The sequence below is a fragment of the Alligator mississippiensis genome, chromosome 1, assembly GCF_030867095.1.
Source record: "Alligator mississippiensis isolate rAllMis1 chromosome 1, rAllMis1, whole genome shotgun sequence".
NCBI lineage: Eukaryota > Metazoa > Chordata > Crocodylia > Alligatoridae > Alligator > Alligator mississippiensis.
This window is the reverse complement of record NC_081824.1, coordinates 347,607,885-347,626,888: the sequence shown is the minus strand read 5'-3', so window position 1 is coordinate 347,626,888 and position 19,004 is coordinate 347,607,885. Positions and strand designations below refer to the sequence as shown.

The following is a 19,004-nucleotide window of genomic DNA, read 5'->3' as shown; positions in this document are numbered from 1 at the left end:
CTTCTGTCCCAGAGGAAGAGCTATGCATAGGAAAGGAGCGAGCAAGGAAAGATTTTGGACCTTCGAGAGCAGTAAGTGTCAACCTTTTCAGCAGGCATGCCATAAATTAGCCCCCCACCCTCCTCGAGTACCACTCCAATCAGTTCCCTGCTTGACCTGCTATTCTGCTTTTTGCTCCCAGCCCTGTGCTCCCTGCCTGATCTGCTGCTCTGCTTTCTTCCCTGTGCTCCCTGCCCCATTTGCTGCTTTGCTTCCTGCCCTATCTGCCATTGGGCTGCCTGTCCTCTCTCTGATCTGCTGCATGCTGCATGCTGCATACAGAGGCTGCCATAGTTATTTGTGGGACCTATGCTACAAGTGGACCAGCCTTGTTTTAGAAGGTTCTCACCTATGCACAAGAAGTGCTCCAGAGTGGTGAGGAAACTGGGGCAGGAAAATTATGCAGAGGCTTGTTGTTTTGGTGACATCTGTGTTTGTTGTTCAAGGTGAAATAAGTAGTGCTTTAGTTATTTATTTTGGAACATTTAAGGTCTGTTCCTGCTTGCTTTCACTGTTCAGTCCCCAAGGAGGTGATCTATAAACTAAGGGCCTTTTGCCATGCACATGACTAGAGTCTAGAGAGCAGATCATATGAGGAGAGGCTGGAAGGTTTGGGACTGTTCAGCCTGGAGAAGAGAAGACTCAGAGGGGACTTGGTGGCAGCCTATAAGTATATTAGGGGTATACATCAGGGCCCAGGGGAAGACAAGAAACAGTGGGCACAAACTGATCAAAGCTCGCTTCACAGTGGACATAAGGAAAAACTTCTTTACAAGTCAAGTCACAGAGGTGGTACAGTCACCCATCCTAGCGATCTTCAAAAAATGTCTTAATGCCCCCCTTGCTCGGGTCACTTGACCCCAGCAGTCTTTCCTGCCCAAGGGCAGGGGGGCTGCACATGATGATCTTGTAAGATCCCTTCCAGCCCCCAACATCTATGAATCTAGGACCAGAGTTCTGGGAAAGTCTGGGAAGTCACAGGACTAGAGGGGGAGTGTTGGCACTGTTCCTACAGGCTTCGATAGGGCTAAAAGACCCAGAGCTTGTGTCCAAGTGCACCACAGATAGGGAGAGTCAGTGCTGCAGCTTCAAGGGAAGCCTAAGAATGCATGGCTCTAGTGTGGGGACCCCAAGCACAACAGTGGAATAACTGGGGGAACTGTACCAGAGCAGCATGGTAGCAAGATCAGTCTCAACAACAGCAATAGCACCCTGACCCCCAGTCCTCATTCATTTTTTTTTCCTTTTTAGCTGTACACTTCACATGGATCTCTGATGGAGTTTTTCCCATTTTATTTTCATTCAGTGTTCCCTTTCATTGTTTTATGGTAGTACTTTCTCTAACTTTTTCTACAGTTTTATTTTTACTTTTTATTTCCTTTTAAATTTTTCCATTTTTTCCACAGTTCTGTCCAAAACCTGAACCAGGGGAACAAAAATAATGTAACACCAAGTTGAGACACAAAAGTGTGTATGAGGTTGTATATAATTACTATGAACAACATTTTGCTCTTGAGCCTACTCTGTAGAGATCTGAGCAATGGCTTAGAGTCCAGTGACATGCAGATATCAACTATGACTTCTAGATGGATAACAGTGGGAGTCTGAATCAAGTTCAGAATATGTAACAGAGAAAACAGTCACAGCATCCACACAGTGAGTTAGAGAAACTGTTTCTTTAAATGTAGACTTAATGTACAGAAATTGGGGGAAGATTTTTTAAACCTGAAGATTTGGTGCATTCCAATGGTAAAAATTTATCCTTTAATGTTTTTTAATTCTAGGGATAAATTAATACCAACAAGGATAATATAAAAGATTGATCCAACTCCCTTCTTGGAGAAGTAGCAGCTGCAGAGAACCTGAGGCTGAAAATAATGGAGGCATGCTGACAGACATTTATTGCATTTCAGAAGTTATTTTAAATGAGCTGCTCTTTATTAATCGAAAAGGCAATGTTTTCAAACTTGCTATAGTACATGTGATGCAAACCGTACCTTTAACAACTCTGCTTCTCCCTGGTGGTTAAAGATGGAAGAATCAAAGACCTACTTTTTTCCCTCCATCATATTTAATGTCCTGCAACATAGCCAAACTAAAACTTGGGAGAAAATTTCTCTGAAGGGAAGGAAGGAGGGAGTATCTTGGAGGTAACAGTTTCCTTCCTCCCATGTATGTCTGTACCCTTTTCCATGGGCAGAAAAGCATGGGAGAACATTACTGAGGCAATAATTTCAGACTCCTAATCTTTATTTTAAAAAAGCTGCCTACAATAGCCCAGTCAATCCGAACAAACCATCTAAAAGAAGGGAGTGACTTATTTGCAGGCCATACCTTTGAAGAACCTATGCTGGTGTCACAGCTTGGATTTGTGGCTGGTTCTAAAGGTGTCAGTCAGTCAGAAAGGATTTTTGTATCTTCAAAGAACCTCACCCATAGATCTGGAAGCCCTTCACCATAGTCATTGGATTTATTTTACCAGTGTTTCTTATCACCCTGGTTTCACCTCTGAGTAAATGATGAGGTGCAGAGATAAGGGGACCTCCCAAAGCCATATGACGAGTCAAGTGCAGACCAAGAAAATTCCCATGCAAGGCAAAGTGAACTGGAAACCTACTTTAGTCTGTGACCAAGTCTTGTTAGTCAAGTTCATACCACTTCATTAAAGCAGAGTAGACTAGCATGGTTAGCAGTCCAGACTAGCAAAGGCTTGGGAGAAACAAAGCCTAAACCATTTTACACTGGTTTGTTTTCAAGCAGAGGGACAAGGCATTAAACATGTCTCTCTCTCTCATAGCCTTTACATTGGCTGTAGGGTAATGTCCCTCTAATGTATCAGGCTGTTCACAAAGTCCTGCTGTCCCAGGCTGTCACAGCCCTGCAGTCTTTATCTTTTCCCAAGCGTTATGGGTTCCACGTGTAAACACATTGACCTGACAGAGTTATTCTAAACTCCCAGGATTGTAACAAATACCACTTTCCCACCAAAGGATGGTAGTTGAGGTAGAAAGACCTTAACCCACCAGACTCCATTAAGTCCCAGGACAGGTCCCTGGACTGCTGCTATAACCAACCTGTAAATCTCATTCTTCTCGCAGCACAAATCATTGGATTGTTTCCTATCCCAGTCCTCTGATCTCAATGGGATCTACCTCCAGAGAACAGCTGTGGCAACTCTTAGTGGATGCTCAGACCCTGCCCTATGCTCGCCTGCCACACCCTGATGTCCAAATAACACATGGGAGGCTGACCATAGAGACCACAGTAAGCCCTAGGTTCTTCACCCTTTCACTCATCCCTGAGCAGCCTTACCCTGGCCCCAATCTTCACCTGCACAAGATACTATGCTCCCTGCCCCTGCCTCACTTGCCTTCTTGTCTCTGGGCATGCCAGCCTTGCCTCAGGGTCACATGCCCTGGACCCTCTGATCTGCCCCCTCATACATGGCAAGTGCCACCTGGGCCCTAACAGTAGTGACTATGGCTCCATGGGCCCTAATTGTGGCCCTCTAGGCCTTGATTGCCTTAAGGGCTCTCTGTCCTATAGGCTCCTGGCCCTTGCAGGGCTTGGCCCTTGCCCACTAGCCAGTTCACTAGCTCCATCTAATGCTGGACCCCAGCCCTTCCTCTCTCCTCTGCTTGGCCTCAGCCGCACATAGCCTCCTGGGTCCCAGACTCTTGTAGCGCTCTTTCCCTGGGCTTTAGCCTCTCCCTCTAATGCTGGGACCCTGGCCCTGCCTCTCTCTTTCTCTCACTTCTCTACTCAACTGTTAGCCCCACGCAGCCTCCTGGGTCCCAACCCTTTGCAGGGCTCTCTTCCCAGGTCTTAGCCTCCCTGGCCCACTAGCTCCCTAATACTGGTCAGACCACGCTCTCCCTCTAATATTAGGCCCCTGATCCTGCCTCCCCCCACTTTACTTTGTTCAGCTTTACCTCCAAACAAGCCCTGGGTCCCAGGCCCCTAGCAGGGCTCTTTCCCTGGGCCTTAGCCTTTCCTATCAGGTGCCTCCCAGATGCCCTGCCTGTGGCTTCCCATCCATCCTAAGTTGCCAGACAGGCTATAAACAACTCAACTCAAAAGCGCTTATCTCAAAGAGGTATCCTACAGCTGCTTCAGAGTCAGGGTCAGTCTAAGGCTCTGGCTCTGAGATAGGCTTATGCAGCCCTTCCTCCTTCCCCTTCCAGGAACCTGACCTCTGGTCTTGAAGGCCATGCCCAGGGGTTTCCTCTTCTGCCTTAATTAACTTGCTTATTGCTCTGGCCTGCCTCTTTACCTCCCCTCACCTGCTGCCTAGCTCTCCTGGCAACAGACTGACTGCTCTGCTGCTAGCCTCTCTGCAGTGATGCACTCCCTCACTTCTAGTAGCAGGGACAGGGCCCCTTGCTACATCTATCAAACTTTCTGGGGGTACTGCCCTTTATCTTCACCTGTAGACAGAACTTTTAGGTGCCTTCAGAGCAACTTCCTACCTTGAATACCTTTTCTCCCTGAGATCTGTCAAGCCCACCACTTACGACCTCTTCACCCTCAGGTTTATGGGCCCACACTGACTCTTGTTTCTTGTTCTTAGTCTTTTACTGTGCCTAAGTAAGCAGAGCCAAAACAGTCTGTTAGTTGGCTCTTAAGGAGCCAACTCTACCTTGCCTGCTGTAGGTAGCCTTACCTCCTTTTAATTGGCATGAGGTTTACAAGCCATCTGCTGGAATGCAATATTTATCAAAATATTTTTGTACCACTTGTCTCTAGCATCCCTGATCTTCCTGGTTTCTCTCTGACTTAGCCTGCAGCCCCTGCTGGAAATGCCTCTCTGCTGTCAGTCTTACTCTGCACACAATAGTTGCTGTTCAGGATGTTGTTTTGATGGTCTTTCCAGGTACTTTTATGACTGATGAGAGCTGGAAGCATGAGGACTCAGATCCCTCTGTTCCCTGCAGAGCTGAAGTCATTTCCTGGGCAGTGTGGGAGCTGCCCACTGCTGTACCATAGTGCCTCAGCCTCCCTGGCTGCAAAAGGGTCAGACTTCATCTGAATCAGACATGTTCATTGGTTGGGAGGTTCAAGACTCCTTTCTGCTTCCTCTTGTTCACCCCAATGCTCTCTCCTCACTTCATGCCAGCACTGATGCCCTTATCCTGTGCGACTCTTCAGCCTGAACCTGCAACCCTTCAATGCTAAGAGGTCTTTGTCACGGTTGGCAAGTCATAACGAGACTTCCACCAGCAGTGTTCTAGCTGTCTTCCTTCCTGCTTCATCTGTTCCAGACCATCTGTATACCCTGATGACCTCTCAAGGATGAAGTCAAATGTGCAATTTCATACAAACCCATAAACAACATTTTGAACTGCATTGCACTGGCTTGCTCACTTTCAGATGTCACCTTTCTCTGCTGGAGACTGATTATCATATTATTGTTAATAATATAACAACACTACAGAGATCTTTTGAGGAAAGATTTGACATTTATGAAATACCCCAATGAGATGGCAATTTTCCTGTATTAAAATAAGTATTTTTGAAAGCTGCTGAGCCATGAGAAGCTGTTTCAGTAAACTAAAAGAGTAATTGCTTAAGACCATGAGTGAAAACTATTCAAACATAGTAAGAAAGCAAACATAGATTCATAGATGTTAGGGTCGGAAGGGACCTCAATAGATCATCGAGTCCAACCCCCTGCATAGGCAGGAAAGAGTGCTGGGTTTAGATGACCCCAGCTAGATGCCTATCTAACCTCCTCTTGAAGACCCCCAGGGTAGGGGAGAGCACCATCTCCCTTGGGAGCCCATTCCAGACCTTGGCCAATCGAACTGTGAAGAAGTTCTTCCTAATGTCTAGTCTAAATCTGCTCTCTGCTAGCTTATGGCCATTATTTCTTGTAACCCCCAGGGGTGCCTTGGTGAGTAAAGCTTCACCAATTCCCTTCTGTACCCCCATGATGAACTTTTAGGCAGCCACAAGGTTGTCTCTCAACCTTCTCTTGCGGAGGCTGAAGAGGTCGAGGTGCCCTAGTCTCTCCTCATAGGGCTTGGCCTGCAAGCCCTTAACCATACGTGTGGCCCTTCTCTGGACCCTCTCCAGGTTATCCACATCCCTCTTGAAGTGCGGCGCCCAAAATTGCACGCAGCATTCCAACTGCGGTCTGACCAGCGCCCAATAGAGGGGAATTATCACCTCCTTGGTTCTGTTCATCATGCATCTATTGATGCACGATAAAGTGCCATTAGCTTTTCTGATGACTTCGTCACACTGACGACTCATGTTCATCTTGGAGTCCACTAGGACTCCAAGATCCCTTTCCGCTTCCGTTCCACCAAGCAGGTCATTTCCTAGGCAGTAGGTATGCTGGACATTTTTCCTCCCTAGGTGCAGCACTTTGCATTTCTCCTTGTTGAACTGCATTCTGTTGTTTTCTGCCCACTTGTCCAACCTGTCCAGGTCTGCTTGTAGTTGTTCCCTGCCCTCCGGCGTGTCCACTTGTCCCCACAGTTTTGTGTCATCCGCAAACTTGGACAGAGTACACTTCACTCCCTCATCCAAGTCGCTGATGAAGACATTGAAGAGTATCGGTCCAAGGACCGAGCCCTGCGGGACCCCACTGCCCACACCCTTCCAGGTCAATACCGACCCATCCACTAAGACTCTCTCGGTATGACCCTCTAGCCAATTCGCCACCCACCGGACTGTGTAGTCATCCAAGTCACAGCCTCTTAACTTGTTCACCAGTATGGTGTGGGATACCGTATCAAAGGCCTTCCTAAAGTCTAAGTAAACAACGTCAGCCCCTACTCCTGCATCCAGGTGTTTTGTAACCTGATCATAAAAAGAGACTAGATTAGTCAGGCACGATCTACCTGCTACAAACCCGTGCTGGTTTCCCCTCAGCATAATATTTCCTGCTGGGCTCTCGCAAATGTGAGCCTTGATAATTTTTTCAAAGACTTTGCCAAGGATGGAGGTGAGACTGACTGGCCTATAGTTGCCTGGGTCCTCCTTCCTCCCCTTCTTGAAAATGGGGACCACATTGGCCCTTTTCCAGTCCTCTGGGACCTGGCCCGTACGCCATGAGCGTTCAAATATTCTTGCCAGTGGCTGTGCAATGACGTCAGCCAGTGCCTTCAGCACCCTCGGATGGAGCTCATCCGGGCCTGCCGACTTAAAGGCATCCAGTTCTTCCAAGTGACTCTGCACCATCTCAGGGTCTACTCTTGGTAGTCTGGTGCCTTGCTGCTGCCTCTCTACAATCCCAGTGAGAGACTTGTCTTGCCCCTCGCTTAGGAACACTGAGGCAAAGAACTAATTGAAGAGTTCAGCCTTGTCCCCCCTGTCCGTCACCAATTGCCTATGCCCATTTAGTAGAGGTCCTATTCCACCCTGAGCCATCATTGAACAGGAATACGATTTCTCCAATTTTGCTTAGAGTTACTAAAAAATCCAACATTTCTATTTTGGTTAAGGAAAATTGCAGCATGTTTCTTTCCCAGAAAAGGGAAATGTCTTGGGTGTTTCTAAACCTAACCAGTTCTCAGCTGGTAAAACAGGTTGCCTCCATTAATTCTGGATTCTCAGCTGAGGTACATTTTTCATGAAGTCAAGAGACAATTTACAATTTATACAAAGTAAGGGATTGTCTCAGACATGCTAAGTCAACTCACTGGGGAAAAAATGTTATTATTGCAAATAGGAGGTGCAGTTATGGACTCTGAATAGGGAAGTGGGAAGATAAGAAATACACTGAAATATCTGTTTTTTCATTGCATATGCCAGATCTGTTTGGGGAATATTAAATATCTCAAAACATCTCACATAAGGCTAAAATTTCAGAAAGATTTAATAATGCCTGACTGTTATTTTAGCTCTATTGCACTAAAATGAAAGGTTTGATGATTCCATACTACTTCCTTAGTATTAATGCCAAAAATAGGAGTTCTCTCAAATGGACCCTCTTGTCTCCAATGGCAGCTTGTATTACATGGGTTCTGGCTTCGGAACGGGATTTACTGAATTCTGATAAAGTATCATGAAACTTTCCAGGATACAGCATTAGCTCATGGAAGGTGCCAGAAGCCTGGCAGTTTTTAAACTTAGCAGCATTTTTTTTAAAGATATGCAATTATTGCATTACTCAAACTGAGAGGAATAATACACTCACCTCCCAACCGTGTTTTTTCAACCTTTTTCCTGTTGTCTTTTTTAAATCCACAGCTGAAAAAAGTGCCAGTTTGCAGCTCTTTGTATACCTGCCAAAATCAAGCAATGGAAAATTCTTACAATATGCGTAAGGCTAAAAACATACAGTTCGATGCATGTATGCATATGAATTATAGCAAATATTTACAGATGATGTGATGTAAATTAATACTACAGATAGTTTCAGGGCTAAATTCCTATTGTCCCAGTTATATATATCAGCTGGCGGGGGTGGGGGAGGGAGGAAAGAACCATTTTCCTAAATACTTGCAACATAACCATGAAAGAGCCACTCAGAATTCTGCTTGTAGCATTCCCTGAATGAGCCAGGGGAGCAGGTTAATGTATCCTATGTCCTTGATGCTTCCTCAGAGCTAGGGACAGACTTTACACATAAACCAATTTAAGTGACCAGAAACTGGTTTAAACCTGTAACAGTTGTTCAGTGCACATAAGCCAATTTGAAAATGGCTGAAACCAGTTTGAGATAAACCTGGTTGCATGTAGTATCAGACTTAACTGACCAGCTCAAACTGGTCTATGCAATGTCTGTCCCAGACCCCTTGCTGGTTTAAGATAAACCAGACTTCCCCAGCATCCCGGCATGCTCTCTGGCCTGGGTGGGGCTCCCTGATCCCTGGCTGGAGCTCTGGCAGAGACTTGCAGGCACAGCAGGTTCTGCTGGCCTCCCTGTGCGCCGCTTTTTCCCCCTCTCACCACTTGTTGTTTAAGCCCCCCTCTTTCCCCCTTCCTCCTCTCTCTCACAGCACTGACCATAGCCAGCATGTGGTATGCTAGCTGATGCAGTGTAAAGCAGATAGGACAGTGTCCACGTAGGCCTTTTGGAGATAATTAAGAGCTCAGCTGGTAATGTCCCTGCATTCCTTCCTTGGAAAAAAGCTGTTTAAGAAGAGCTTGAACTAATGAACGAGGCTTTGTTTTCTGATGTTAAATGCTGATAACAGAACTGATAAATGCTCTGTTATCAAGGGCCGGGGGGACCGGGGCGGAACGGACCCCTCCCTAATCACAGCAACCTCAGCCATGCCCACAGCCCCCTCAGCTCAGCCCTGTGGAAGGGAAGGTAGAGCTCCTCTAGCACTGCCTCCCCAGCTTCTAGCCTGAGCCACTACAGGTATTTTCCTGCATGTCTGGGATGTCTGTACAGTTACAAAGTGATTTAGCCTAGCCAGGTTACACTAACCTGCAAAGATTGAATCAATTCAGGTTCAGGCTTTTTGAATGTCTGTCCCTAGCCCAGGAGTGAAAGTAGGGGTTGCATGACTCAAGGAAGAAGCAGGAAGCAGCCACCAAGGAGGAATATATCTCCCTGGCGCGCTATTGCAGGGAATCAGTTAGACAGGCCAAGGTGGGGCTTGAGCTCAGGCTGGCTTCAACAATCAGGGACAATAAAAAGTCCTTCTTCAGGCATATAGCAGGCAAAAGAAAAGCTCAGAGCAACATAGGGCTCCTTCAGGACAAATCAGGAGACTTGGTGGATGACGCGGGGAAAAAAGCAGAGCTCTTCAATGAGTTCTTCGCTTTAGTATTTCTAAGTACCGACCAAGCCAATTCCCCCACCTCGATCATTGATGCATGTCCACATGGCACCAGTCTACCTACGGTTAGTTCTGAAATAGTTAAGGAGCTCCTGAAGGAGCTGGATGGGTACAAGTCAGCAGACCCGGATGACCTCCATCCATGGCTGCTGAAAGAACTGGCCAGTGTCATAGCTGAGATTCTGGCACAGCTGTTCACGTACTTGTGGTGCTCCAGCCAGGTCCCTGAGGACTAGAGAAGGGCCAGTGTGGTATCCATATTCAAGAAAGGGAGAAGGGACGAGCCGGGTAACTTTAGACCAGTCAGTCTTACCTCTATTCCTGGGAAAATGCTAGAGAAAATAATCAAAGAACACATTTGTGCAGGCCCAACAGGGGAAACGATGCTGAGGGGAAACCAGCACGGTTTTGTCATAGATAGATCCTGCCTGACAAAACTTGTAGCCTTCTATGACCAGGTCACACGCTGCCTGGACATGGGAGCCGAGACTGATGTCATCTTCCTGGACTTCAGGAAGGCCTTCGACACAGTTTCACACCCTATCCTCATTGGGAAGCTAGCAGACTGCAGAGTGGATGCCTACACAGTCAGGTGGGTGGCCAACTGGCTTAGGGACTGCACCCAGAGAGTAGTGGTGGATGGTTCCTTCTCAGCCTGGAGGGAGGCGGGCAGTGGGGTCCTGCCGGGTTCGGTCCTCGGACCAATATTATTTAATATCTTCATCAGTGATTTGGAGGAGGGCGTGGAGAGCACCCTCTCCAATTTCGCTGATGATACCAAGTTATGGGGCAAAGTTAGTACACCAGAGGGCAGGGAGCAGATTCAGGCTGACCTGGACAGGTTGGATCAATGGGCAGAGAGAAATAGGATGCAGTTTAATAAAGATAAATGTAAGGTACTCCACCTGGGAAGGAGGAATCCCCAGCATACCTATAGGTTGGGGAGTGTCTTTCTCAGCAGCTCGGAGGCAGAGAGGGATCTTGGAGTCATAATTGACTCCAAGATGAACATGAGCCGGCAGTGTAACGAGGCCATCAACAAAGTCAATCGCACCTTGTCGTGCATTAGCAGGTGCATGACTAATAGATCAAAGGAGGTGATGCTCCCCCTCTATGCGGCACTGGTCAGGCCGCAGTTGGAGTACTGTGTCCAGTTTTGGGCGCCACACTTCAAGAGAAACGCAGAGAATCTGGAGAGGGTCCAGAGGAGGGCCACTCACATGATTAGTGGCCTTTGTGATAGATCCTATGGGGGGAGGTTGAGAGAGCTGAATCTCTTTAGCCTTCACAAGAGATGGCTGAGAGGAGATCTTGTGGCTGTCTATAAATGTATTAGGGGAGGCCAACGGGGAATAGGGGAAGCGCTGTTTACTAAGGTGCCCCAGGGAGTGATTAGGAATGATGGGTGTAAACTAGTTGAGAGTGGATTTAGGTTAGATATTAGGAAGAAATTTTTCACAGTAAGGGTGGCCAGGATCTGGAATGGGCTTCCAAGAGAGGTGGTGCTATCACCTAGCTTGGAGGTCTTCAAAAAGAGGCTGGATAGTCACCTGGCTGGGGTCATCTGACCTCGGTCCTCTTTCCTGCCAGGTGCAGGGCGTCGGACACAATGATCCATTGTGGTCCCTTCCGAGTCTATAATCTATGAAAATGCAGTTGGAAAGACTTGTGGTACATGTCAGAAGCCACCATAAGCTCAGTGTGTTCATATGCTGTATCTAAGGCCTTCTTGAGATGCTGAAGCATCCATCCAGAAAAGAAACATAAAATATCTAAACTAATAGCATAGAATTTGGTATATATACAGTTGTATTACTCCATTAAGCACTGGTTCATTATTCGGTCACCTCAGTGGATGTGTGCCACGAGCATGCATGTGTGGTTTGTGGCACCGCAAACCTGTCTGTGGCACCACAAACTGCATGTGCCGCACATGCATGTGTTTGCTGTGCTACTAATTTGCAGCATGGTGGGGTTTTTTTGGCATCAGGAGATCTCTATGTGTAAAAAAAACAAAACAAAAAAAAAAACACTAAAAAAAATCAGGGTGGCACATGTGGCTGCAGTGTACACTGCCCAAAACCGGAGCCTGGGCAGCCAGAGCCACACTCTGACTGCTGGTCAGGCTTCGTGCACCTGAATCGTTGCCACTGCAGCCCTTGGAGGCCCCCAAGACCCTAAGTAAGGCTGCTGGGGCTAGCCCAGGTGCTGGCTCCAACCTCCCCTACCCCACCCAGGGCAATTTGCTGTGTACCAGAGTGCACATGCAGGGGTGTGTCCAGGGACAACTAGTTGTGGCACAAATATGTGCCACGGCTGGTTGTCCTGGAGGAAATGCATGTACCTGCTCATGGGGACATGCTCAGTGTGAGCTCAAGAAAACCCTCTGAACCAAAGGATTTGAAAGTGTTCATCTAACACGAGATGACCTCTAGAGATGCCTGCCAGCCCTACTTTTCTATGATTCTATTATCTATCAGGATTTGGCACTGCCATTTAATTTTAAGCCGGTTCTGCTTATAATTACACAGTGTAGGTCAGGGGTGGGCAAAATATGGCCCACAGGCTGGATCTGGCCCATGAGGCCATTCTATCTGGCCCATGGGGCCCCTAAAAAAATTTGGAAAATTAATATTTCTCTGCCCTTTGTTCCTGTGAAAAATGACAGGAACCAAGGGCAGTAGGACCCAGGGGAAGCCCAGCGGGCTCCAATAGCAGCAGGGCCCACCCGGCCTTATCCCCCAGCCCTGGGTTTTTGGGCTGGGGAGGACATGGCTGCCTTGGCGCAGGAAGCTCAGGTAAGTGGGGGGGATTCCGGGCAAGAAAGGATGCAGGAGGGGGAAGCGGCCCCTCCCCACCCACATTCGGTGCTCCACACTGCAGCTGCTTGCAGCCCATGTGGGGCTGCCTCTGCCCACTCTGGACAACCCTGTGCGGGCTGCGAGAGCCTCCAACACAGGGCGCTGGCCATGGGGCAGGTGAGGGGCCACTTTTCCCCATGCTCAGCACCAGCTTCTTCCCTGCTGGCGAGCAGAGAGTCAGGGTTGTGCACTGCCCCCTGCCTGTACCACGGGGCTGGGGGCTACTGGGTGTGAGCGGGCAGGGAGCCAGTGGGAGCACAGGGCCTGCACCGGTGTCCTGGGGCCAGTGCTGGCAGAGCCCAGAGCAGGGTGGCAGGAGCGCAGGGTCTCAGCTGGCAGGGGCTCTATGGAGCCAAGCCAGCTCCCCACTCCCTGCTGGTGCAGCCCAGCCCAGCTCCATGGACCTCTGCCAGCCTGTGCCCCGCTTTGGACCCCACCGGTGCTGGCCCTGGGACATTGGTCCCAAGATGGTGACCAGGGGGCGGGGCACATGTCAAGGAGCAGGGCTACCCATGCAGCCCTCCACAGCCTGCCAAAACTGGATAAGCGGCCCGCTCAAAATAATTGCCTGCCCCTGGTTTAGGTCATTAAGAACTCCTACACTAGATTTTTTTTCTTACCTAAACTTACTTTATTATTAGTGCTATACAGGAAAAATCAATGGAAATAATAAACCTGATCTTTCTTTCATTGAAGACCAATAGCAAAACTGCATTGCCATTGAAGCCTGCAAGGACTTCAGTTAGAACAGTAGTGGACACAAATTTATAAGATGTAAAACATTTTGTAAACTGAAAGCTACATAAATATATAATTTAAGTTGCAAAATGGCTACAAAAATATTCTTGAAGTGGCCTGCAATGTCCTAACTGCCAAGGGTATTATTTTATTGTTTTGTAATTTACATTATAGTGAGGTCTGAATAATAACAATAAGAAAGAATGATACAAGAATATAGCTAAGAAACTAGTTTTGTGGAAGGAAAATAATAAATTGTCCTTTGAAGAGGAATGTTTGGGGTTTTTCCAGTGGTTTTGGTAGTGGTAGAGGAGAAAGACGTGTTTTTGCCTCTTCACTGACTTACATCAAAAAAAGATGAGGTAACCAGTGATCGTTTGCATCCCTCAATCACATGTTTAAACAAAAAGTCCACAAATCATGGGGTATAATTTGATAGAGGTTCTTCTCTCAAAACCTGCAGGGAACTCATTACACTCTTGGTCCTTACATCTCGTTACATGTCCTTTTCTTCCTAAGGACAGCACATGACCCCAAATACTTAATCAAATAGTTCAACGACAGCCAGTATATGCTGTAATTTAACGTTTTAAACAACATTATATTACAGGCCAGCAGGTCAGAAACTCACCCAAAAGATTGCTGTCACTGCTTTTGCCATGAATAGATTAGGAGAACTAGCAAAATGAAAATAGGGCATGGGTAGGATAGAGAAAGAGAATGAGAGAACCATTAAAATGCTAAGATTATGCCATTTATTTTAGAGAGAATGGAAAGAATGAGACTCAAATAACCCAAATCTGGCCACTTTCAAGTCCATCCTTTTACTGAGGTATTTGAAAATGGAAACTGAGGAAGATTGTTCAACAGGGAGGGAGATTTGTGGTGAGTTATGGTAAGATGTTTCAGTTAAGATAAAATTCATAGGTGCTTTTCATTTGTTGATCTCAAAGCACTTTACAGAAGAGGTCAGTATCATTAACCCCATTTTTACAGAAGCAGAGAAGGTAAAGTAACTAGTTCAAGGTTCCCCAGAAGGTCAGTGGCAGAACTGAGAGTAGAGCCCTGATCATCAGGGTCTTAGAGCAGTACTCTATCCAGTAGACGACTGTGCTTTCAGGGTGGTAAGGAAACCCGAAGTTTGAGAACTAATAACCATTTCAGCCTTCCTATGAATCAAAATTAATGCCATTTGGACAGTGGGTTATTCCCAATTAAAGAGCTATGAAAAGCCCAGTCCTTTCATTTTATATAATGGGGTTGTGCCTGCATCAGCACCACAAGATCAGGATCTAGGTAGGTTTTGCTTAAGGAAGATATATACTAATACATTTTATTCTAGTTCCTGTGCTGAATGCTGGGCAAGATCAGGACAGGGATGGGCCTACAGTAATAGTTATGAAAGGAGGGCTTCACATTTGAGTCACTCTGAAGACATATACATGCATGCACACATGCCAAAGCTCTTCAAGGAGAGCATGCTGAATTGCTTTTCACCATTATATATGCTATGCATATGCAAAGCCTATAGAGCTACCGAGAATATCTGTCAGCAGCAGGTTTGCGGATTTTATGTTCATCCTGGCAGATTTTCTTTAAGTTGAAAGAAAATCGTCAACTTACGCTTCTTGGCGTGTGTCTGTCATTAATGAAATATTAGCAGCTTGGACTACCCCAACTAGTGGAGAGCAAACACATCCAATATACTTCCTCTCTTCTCATGAGGTTTCTGAGGACCCCTGCTATTTTTATTAACAGAATGTGTTTCTGCAAGAATGGATGAAATATGAAACAAGACTTTACAACAGAGAAATTAGTTCCTGGTTAGATAGGAATGAATGGTTCCCCCTTAATTTAATGTGTGCCAGTAGGGAGGGTTTTATTCCTTGGTCTTGAGTTTGCATTGAGACAGTTCCTTTACCTTCTAAAGACATCAGGGACTTCGTGTTTCTCTAGCTTTACCTGCTTTTTGCACACTAGAGGGAGGAAATGCAAGGATACACACATTCAGAATACACACCCAGATGCACCCACACACTTGCTCATCATAAAACCATCCACTTTATATATACATCAAGTCACTACAAAGAGACAGCTTGTTTTACTCTTCTCCAGACAATGGAATGATTTATTGTTGGCAAAATAGCCAGTGTGGACAGATTCTCATACAAAATCTAGCCAAGTTCTTTATTTTCTCAGCCAGGTGAAGAGATTTAGAAGTGTTTGTGCCTGAATTGCTGTAAGCTTTCCTTCTGTAAACTGAGATCACTCACATTTAACAAAGCTACATTATTAATAAGCAACGGGGGTTAGAAAAACAAAAGTGTGTGTGTGCGGGGGGTAAAGAGTCTTAGTCTAGGATAGGGTCCAACGAAGACTGTTTAGAAGGGGAAAAAATCTACACCCTTGGAAGAGAGAAAGTGTTGAATGCCAGCTGCACAGAGCCTAAAAGAATGAGTGTCTCTGATGCTTTTGTCTCCTTATATGGTAAAATGATACAGAGGGGTTTCACTAGGCTGTGAAGGCAGCAGCCTGTTTCCACACAACACTGACGGCAGAACAGAAATCAGAAGAGCTGTCCTTCACAGGCTGGAGAAGTCCCTGGCTGGCTGTACAGCTCTACTCTTCAAGCAGGCCGTTGTGCTCTTTACATATTTGTTAATGGATGTGACTCCCTGTCTCTGGTCCAGGGATTAACATTAACTGCCCGCTACTGCTCTGTAAGTAGATACCCCCTTTTTTTTCCCAGTACCATTTAGTGTACCTCAGAAGGGTAACAAAGGGTATAGAATGAGAGAGCTTGAATCCAAAAAGGGTTTATTGTTACTGGGGGCAGATAACAAGGGGAGAGCTAATTCCCCTCTCTCCTGAACATATAATGAGGATGAAGAAGGGTTATATCACAAGAAAATTTTCTGCAGGTCCATCTATAAGCGAATTCACAGAAAGGTGATGAGGAATTTGATTTATTTGTATTTTGACTACTCTGTACTACTGTCTTGTACATTTTGGCTAATTTACTGGAGAGGTTGTAAAAAGTAGGAGCTCAAGGTTTTAGTTTTTTACTCCTCTGGGCACACTTCCTGCTCCCTAGCTCAACAAAAGAGATTTTTTGTGCTATAGCAGCAGCAGATGCACGTGAAACAAAGGTAGCCTTGCTTATTTGCTGTCATGCACTAGGGACAAACTGTACACAGGAAAAGGGAAGCCTTTGAAGCACATTTATTCTTATTTGCGGAGATTAAAATGGAATGCTGGTCTCAATAAATAGCTCTGAATTCTTCCTTACTCTACTTGAGAGGGACAGTGTGTATGTGTGCACTCACATGAAAACACAATCATATAGGTGCTTAATCTATGGCATATATCATTCATGGTTCTGCATGCATAGCAGAGCAGAAAAGATTTTACTTAATACTTTTTTTTCCTTTAATTACTGTAATACACTTTTTTCTAAAGAGAGATAATGGTTTGGTTTAAATATAGTTCCCTAGGTACCTGCACATTTCTCTGTATGAACCTTGTTGTACAGAGACACAAGCCTGTAGTAAAAATATATATAAGTCATTTCACTGTTCTTATTGTTGCTGTTCATTTAACAGCTACTGTTTAGAGGTATATTAAAGAGCTGATTTATTACTAGATCCAAGTTGAACAGTTATAACATTTATTTATTATTTATAATGATAATGTGACACATTTATAGCTAAATTCTTCCCTTGCTTATGCATATGAAGCTTTTACTGCCTTCTATGGAGCTGGCTTAGGCATTCAAAAGAAGAAACCGTATTGCATCTAATTGTTAGGGAATTCTATAATTAAAGTTACAGTCCAGTTTCTATTATGATCCTTTATTTTTATTTGTTCATAGATAAAGAAGCTTTCTCTTTTCAGACTGTTTTCTCTATTTCTCTCAGCCAAATAGTACATTTTTAATCAATGAAAGACTGAGGAAAATTGCTTCAGGGACCTGGATTTGAAAAACTGAAAAAAAAAACACCCTAAAAATTATTGTCAGTTTCTCCTCCCCAGGTAAACAGCTTAAAAAGCCTGAGCTTTGAAAGCTTCTCTGTAAACTGAGTTCATTTTAGAATTCACGTTTGAAACAACAATTAGCAGGATGCCAAAATTAAGAAAAAAATGAAAAATCACTTCTGAGTAGATATCATAATGGAGGAAGAAATGATAGAACCAATAATCCCATGATAATTACATTATTTGTACTAAAGTTCTTAGTAGTAAAACAGCTGACAATGCTATTATTTATTTTATCTAGGCTTCAGAATCAATGTCCTGGAATTGGGCAGCTAGGATAATCCAGAGAAGTTGTTGCTGAAATATCCTATCTTACTGGTATTTTACCTTAGGTTTTAACAACCATAGGTCTATAACATTATTTATATTGTATATATATCATCATATATATCATCACCTCAAAATCATGCAGAAAGTAATGTGGTCAGCAGAAAATATGTGTTTTGTCTTGTAACTACTCCTATTTATTTTAGTAAATTAGTTATTATTCATTCCTCAGTAGCACTATGGTATACCAGACACTTATTTGACATGCTAAAACACCACTCCTCACAGAAGAGCTTACAGCTATGATTCTTTGTTAGGATCCCAGACACAAACAGATCCTCTCTTTCCTGACTTTCTAGGTTCCTAACTAGGATGCTATTGTTTTTAAGAAACAACATGATGTCCAGCCTTCTTCCTTGAAATTAGCATAAATGTCCTTCCCGCCAGCACAGGCAGGTGTAACAACACGGGCAGTGCTGCTGGAACAGTCTGAGAGGCAGAGTAGTGCACGTCTATACCACCCACTGTTGTGCCATGCCAAGTAAAGCCACCCAGATGCAAGACCTGCACACCTGCTGCTGTTCTGGGCCTGCCAGCTCCCAGAAATGAGGCAATGGGTCCATGGGTGAATTTAGTTTTTTGGAAAGGGTGGTGCGGGAGCAGCAACCTGCACTGCATCATAGAGCATCCTCTCTGTTGCCATAGAAGCAGCAGCAGGAACTTTTTGAAGTAGTTCCTCAAACAGGTAAGACTCTTCTCTCCCCACTCCCTTCCCCTCTGTGCTCAGTGGCAGGTGCCCTCCCTTCCCATTCCACCCCCTACCCACTACTGCTGCTGTCCCCAGCTGAGCTCGGGGCAGGGGCACTCCAGTACCACTCCCGCCCCGCTGCAGGCAGGCTGCATTGTGGAGCTAGGCTAGGCTAGAGATTAAGAGATAGTGAGCAGATTCCCTTCCCTGCAACTGCTCTCATACTGACGGGGAACACCACGGGGACTGGGCAGAGTGGGGGAACCGACCTGCTGCTGCCAGTGTCTCTGGCTAAGCCTAGCTCTGGGGTAGCCTGGTTGGATTGGACAGGAGCCTGGAGTGGGGTGAGAATTGGAAGGAGGGCATCTGCTGCTCTAGAGCTCTCTAGCCATCCCTGCCTTTACCCCAACCCCTACCCCTACCCCAGGCAGCCAAAGATAGCAGCAGTGGTGGATAAGGGAGTGGGGAGGAGTGGAGGATAGGGGTGATGCCATTGAACATGGAGGGGTGGAAGGGATGCTTCTCCTGCAGAAAAGGCTGGGGGTGGGGGGAAGAGGGGAGGGGTTGGAAGGT

General features: G+C 45.8%; 1 protein-coding gene across 3 annotated transcripts in view; it reads left to right on the top strand.

Annotated features, from left to right (window-relative positions):
• The window catches only part of FHL2 (four and a half LIM domains 2), a 72,167-nt gene that overhangs the window by 11,570 nt on the left and 41,593 nt on the right, over positions 1–19,004 (top strand). Inside the window, exon 1 of one of the 3 annotated variants that reach the window (XM_006265080.3) lies at positions 15,934–16,101. The exons of the other annotated variants lie outside the window; for them this stretch is intronic. The gene's annotated coding sequence lies outside the window, so the exon portion shown is untranslated. Of the gene's footprint in view, positions 1–15,933; positions 16,102–19,004 lie in introns of those variants that run through there. 3 annotated transcript variants of the gene reach the window in all.